The sequence below is a fragment of the Phyllostomus hastatus genome, unplaced genomic scaffold (assembly GCF_019186645.2).
Source record: "Phyllostomus hastatus isolate PE091 unplaced genomic scaffold, TTU_PhHast_1.1 phas_contig_1116, whole genome shotgun sequence".
NCBI lineage: Eukaryota > Metazoa > Chordata > Mammalia > Chiroptera > Phyllostomidae > Phyllostomus > Phyllostomus hastatus.
In genome coordinates this window covers 41,472-47,471 of record NW_025333525.1, presented here as the reverse complement: position 1 = coordinate 47,471, position 6,000 = coordinate 41,472, and the positions used below count along the sequence as shown (strand labels likewise).

Here is a 6,000-nt window from a genome sequence, read left to right as displayed (position 1 = left end):
GCTCCTCCTACATATCTGTGTGAGGCTGTATACTTTTTCATATACCACAGCCAAAATAACACATTAAAGGAGAAACATCTGAAAATCCAGTGGTCTTCTAGTGATACTTCTAGACAAGAACTGAGACTTGCAAAAATGTCAAATGTAAGCAGATCCACTCTTCTCACCACCTTGTTTATTTGGGAAATAGTTATTTTTCATAAAAACATTAGTTCTGTTAACATGTGAGGGATTTTTAATATTATTCTGAATGAATTAATAATTTTCAAACTGTTTTATTCTTTGTATGCTAAATATTGATAGCTATAACCCACACTAACAAAATCATTTTGGGGGTTCTCCCTATTCTGTGGGAGTGTATAGATGTTCTGATACAAAAAGTTTTGAGAGTCGCTCCCTAAAACAGCACATGGGCGGGGACTTAGGGACAGAGAGGTCTCTCTCCAGGGGAAAGGGTCAGGGTAGAGTCGGGTCCCAGGTCCTGAATATTCATAACACTTCCGCAGTTCCCACTCCCATTGGGTTAGCAGACTATAGAGCAGCCAATCAGCGTCAGTTTGGTGGTTTAAATCCCCTAGGGCGAGAAGAACTCTATACGCCTACTGTCCTGGTCCTTTATGGGCCCTGGAACGCTGCTCCTGCTGCTCTTGCATGCAATGCTCCTGACCGAGACCTGGGCCTGTGAGTGCGGGGTCGGGAGGGAACGGCCTCTGCGGGGCAGGAGCGAGGGGACCCAGCTGCGGCACGGGACCCGGGAAAAGCATGTCTCCAGCACCCCGGCCCAGACCCCCGACCCCAGATTCCGGAGTCGCCCTCTCCCCCTTCTCCGCACCCCCTCTCAACCACCGCCCCCTTTTCGGTCTCCAGGGCCCCCAGCCCCTACAGGAACCACCTGGGACAGAGAACGCACGTCCTCCCCGCCCCCAGAGCCCCACAGCCTGAGAATCGTCACCAGCTCCGTGTCGGAACCTGTCACCTGGATGTCTCGGTACATCGCCGTCGGCTTTGTGGACAACAAAGAGGTCGCGCGGTTCGACAGCGACGCTGCGAGTCCGAGGCTGAAGCTGGAGGCAGAGATCTTAGATGACCCGCAGAGGGACAACCTCACGCGGAAAATTCAGCAACACGAACAGATGAGCAGAGCGAATCTGAACAAGCTGCGCGCCCAGGACCGGTCAGAGCGACGACGGTGAGCCCCGCGCACCCAGGTCCAGGCACCACCCCCGCCGCCACGGACTAGCCAGGGTCGCCCCGACTGTCCGAGTCCGAGCGTCCACGCCAGGCTGCTGGACCCGCCGGGCCCCATCGTCAGAGACCCTGCGAGGACGTGCCCGGTTTCATTTTCCTGTTAGGTTCAGCCACGGAGGGTGGGATCCGGTCGGGCTGGGTCGGGGACACACCTGTTCTCCCAGCGGGTTTAAGTAACTGGGGACCAACCTCGTGTGGGGTCAGAGTCCCACACCTTCCAGGAAATGACCGGCTGCGTGGTGGGGTCGCACAGGAACTTCCTCCGCGGTTTCAGCCGGTTCGCCTCCGACGGCTCCGACTACGTCCCCCTGAACAAGGACAAGCGCTCCTGGACCACGGTCACTGAAAAGGACGCAAAGATCCTAACGCGCCCCAGGCGCAGGTTAGTGCACTTCCCTGCTGCGGAGCGACAGAGGGTCACCCTGGAAGAACATGCGTGCTCCGGCTCCGCCTGCTCCTGGAGAAGGGGAAGGAGACGCTGCTCCGAGCAGGTACCAGGGCGCGGGCCACCCCGAGGAGGGGATCTGTGGGCTGGGGCGGCTTCCTACAAGGAGAGGAGGAAAATGGGGCAGTGACAGAATGTCCCTCCTGCTTAGAGGTGAAAGAGTCCACCAGGTGTCCTCATTCTGTGGCTCACCCACAGGCCCAGCTTTCTCTAAAGGACAGTAAGGGACCCAGCCTCTCCCTGAAACACCCCACAGCGGTTCCCTCACACCCTGCAGCACCTGGTACACCAGGACGCTCTCCCTGGTTCTCCTCCTGAGACCTTCTCTGGAGACCTCACTCAGGGTTTTCTGAGTCATTCAGCCTCCACCTGAGTCTGTGTCTCCCCTTAGAGACCTGGACACTCCTACCCTAGGTTCTCACCCTGATTCTAGAACTTTCCAAGAAATAGATTATCCCAGGTGCCTCTGTCCAGGCTGGTGTCTGGGTGGTGCTCTCCCTTCCCCCACCCCCACTGTCCTGTCCACTCTCAGGGTGGTCACATGAGCACTGCTGGAGTGTCCCATGACCATGCAGAATTCCTGAATTTTCTCACCTTCCCCTCAGACCCTCCAAAGACACACGTGACCCACCACCCCATCTCTGACCATGAGGTCACCCTGAGGTGCTGGGCCCTGGGCTTCTACCCTGCGGACATCACCCTGACCTGGCAGCATGAAGGGGAAGACCTGACCCAGGACATGGAGCTGGTGGAGACCAGGCCTGCGGGGGATGGGACCTTCCAGAAGTGGGCAGCTGTGGTCGTGCCCCCTGGACGGGAGCAGAGATACACGTGCCATGTGCAGCACCAGGCGCTGCCCAAGCCCCTGACCCTGAGATGGGGTGAGGAGGGGGCCTGGGCTCAGAGCCTCTCCTCAGGGTGTCTCTGAGCAGGGTTAGGACTCAGGCCTGAGGTTGACCTCTCACCTTCCCGTCGCAGACCCCCCTCCTCAGACCACCATCACCATCATGGTCATCGCTGCTGCCCTGGGTCTCCTTGGAGCTGTGGTCACTGGAGCTGTGCTGTGGAGGAGGAAGTGCTCAGGTGGACAAGGGGTGGGGCTGAGTTTCCTGTTTCCCTGGGGTTCAAGCCCAGGTGGATGTGTGCTCTGCCTGATTAGTGGGCATCGTATCCCCACACGGGTGCTTGTCCATCTGGGGCCTATTTCCTAAGAGACTCTTTAGTGAGGGCCATGGGAAAGTGAGGGACAAATTTATCACCTGATGGTTCTAACAATGAGGACTGATTCCCAGCTGTCAGAGGTCACAGGGAAAGTTCCCTGCTGAGGACACATGTCCAGACTGGTGGTTGGTCCAGTCCTGCACATGTATTTTTCCAGTATTTCCTGATCCCACCCTGGTGTTCAGTCACGGTTCCAGAAACATCTCTGTGTTTCAGGAGTATGGGGTTCCTTTAGAGTCACAGGACCCAGCCTTCCCCATGACTTCTCACAGATCGTTTTCTTTCCACAGGCAGAGGCAGGAAGAGCTACACTAAGACTGCCTGTAAGTCTGGGTGTTGGGGAGGTGACATCTGGGACCCTTGGGAGAGTGTGGGCTGGAGTCTGTGACAGGGGGTTCCCCCACCCCGTAACTCTGCTGTTGTGTCTTCCCTAGGCAGCGACAGTGCCCAAGATTCTGATGTGTCTCTCACAGCTCTCAACGGTGAGACCCTCAGGGCAGGAAGTGGGGGCATTTGGACCTTGGGGCACAGCTGGGTTTTGGGGATTCTCAGGGTGGGACATTCTGAGCATGTGGTGGACTATGGGAGAATGTGACACTTCTGAGACCAACCTGAATTTGTTCATGACAACTTTCTTTCCCACTGTCACACAGCTGCCTTGCCTGGTTTGGTGCTAAACAGTCACTGCAGCCTCCGCTTGGGACTTGCAGAATCCCTGACTCCCATGTCAGTGACCTGCATCTACTCCTAAGCCCTTATCTTTTGGACATTTGTTATTTGTTTGTTTTGTAAGTGTTTTGCCTATTATTGATTTTTAAAAAATAAATTTTGGGCCCTGGCTAAGTGGATTAAGTAAGCACCAGCCAAAAACCAAAGGGTCACTTGTTTAATTCCCAGTCTAAGGCACATACTTGGGTTGCAGGCCCAGTCCCTGGTTGGGGGCGTGTGAGAGGCAACCACACATTGATGTTTCTCTCCCTCTCTTTCTCCCTTCCCCCTCACTAAATATAAATAAACAGAAACATCAGTGTGTGGTTGCCTCTCACGTGGCCACCACTGGGGACCTGGCCCGCAACCCAGGCATGTGCCCTTCAGGGAATCAAACAGGCAACCCTTTAATTCACAACCATGCTCAATTGACTGAGCTACACCAGCCAGGGAAAATAAATGAAATCTTTAAAAAATAAAATAAAATAAAGTTATCGGGGTGTGTCTTTATTAAATGTATTGGGGTACACTGGATAATAGGATGGTATAGGGTTCAGGTACACATTTCTACGATACAGGATCTGTACACTGCACTGGGTGCCCACCACCCAGAGTCAAACCACCTTCCCTCACCAGGTATGAGGCCCCTCCTCCCCCAACCCTCTTCCCTCTGGGAACCAGCACACTGCTCTCTGTGTCCACGAGTTTCAGGTTTATGTCCCACGTGTGAGTGAAATCATACGGTTCTTAGCTTTTTCTGACTGACTTATTTTGCTTATTTTGTGGGCACCCTAGGGAGGGAGCCTGTCTGTGTGGTTTTGAAACAGCCGGGAGGCCCCTGTGGCTGCAGCAGAGTCGTTGAGAGAGGTCAAGTTCCAGCCACATCATGCAGGCCTGGGGGACGATGGAAGGATGTTGAGTGAGTTACTTTTGAGCAAACATAGATACAGTGTGACTTCCTTTTATTTAACTTTTTTCAGCTATAGAAAGATTTATTCTAAAATTAGTACCATGTATATATATATATATATATATATTATAAGTGAATTAGATTAAAAACTCCAAGGGGAATAGTTTCTGGTAGGTGTTATTCTATCTACACCTTCAGCCCATTTGTTAAGCTGTTCTAAGTCACTTTACCTTCATAAACTTACAATCAGGTGTGGAGACAACCCGGGAGGGACAGACTGTGTGCCATGGGACAAGGGGACTGCGTAGCTCCCCACCTATGTTCCCTGGGACTACCTGTGCTCCGTGTGCAATTAAGGGTTTCTTTCCGCACATCTGAATGTGACCTTTTAGAGCCTCTGGACATGGCTGGTTGAGTCCCCTAATTATAATCTAGGGCCGCTTTCTTGCCTAGGAGTCTCCCCAAGCTTCCAGGGCCCCTTATTGTAGACTTGAGGGGTGTCCATGTGGTGGTCAGAGAGCTGACCAATCTAAAGGGTAGGACACCTGCTTAAAGCAGGAACTGTTCCAGTGTCCACTGTCCCTAATCCACTGCAGACACTGCTCTCATTCTGTGGATGCTGAGTCCTGGAAGGTCATGGCCAAGGAGCCCATGTCCTTTAGTGGCTTCCTCTGAGAGTTCCTCAAGGGAGAGCCCTTGGGCCACAGGGTCAGTCTGGCTGCTGAGCTGAGAACAGAATCAGGAGACAAGGGACCAGCGAGGCAGGAGGGAAAGGTGTGGAGAAGCTCCCAGGGTTCCAGGCTGCAGGTGCTGGGTGTTCTCACGGGCCTGTGAATGGTGGAAACAGTGGGAAGGGACTGGACACTGAGTGCATTTGGAAGATGGATTTCACAGCATTTCCCAAGGATGCAACCTAGGTGTGGGAAAGGAGTCAAAAAGGTCACCCCACATTTGTACTGTGCCAGCAGAAAGATGGGCTTATATCACCAGAAAGGGGGAAGACTCTGGCAGGAGCATGTTTGGGGGAGGGGTGAAGAGGTCAAGGTGAGATGTGTGTTAGAAACACCAGTGAGGTGTCAGGTTGGACAGATGAGTGTGGGGACCTTGAGGAGAAATGTCTGATCTGGAGACATAGACTTGAAGGTGATACTACGAAAATGACATTTAAATCTGTGAGCATGGATGAGGCCACCAAGGGAGCCAGGACTGTGGAAGAGGAAAGAACAAGGACTGGACACTGCACCCCCCTGTCCCAACAGTGGGGATATTCATCCTGGTGACTCACCCAGGTTGGTGACAGTCAGGCATCCCTGTCATACATTCAGCATTTGGTGATTGTCATTCACTTGTAACTTATGGGCACATATTCTGCGATTGTCCTGCTGTGCTCTTCACCACTTCTACACTCACCTTCCTTTCCCCCTCTCATAACTTCCACCCAGTCAACAAGAATATGATGGTTGTCCTG

The 6,000-nt window shown here is 53.2% G+C and overlaps 1 pseudogene; it reads left to right on the top strand.

Annotated features, from left to right (window-relative positions):
- The first annotated feature begins 617 nt into the window (after positions 1-617).
- Positions 618-2,956, top strand: LOC123816996 (annotated as a pseudogene).
- The last annotated feature ends 3,044 nt before the right edge of the window (positions 2,957-6,000 follow it).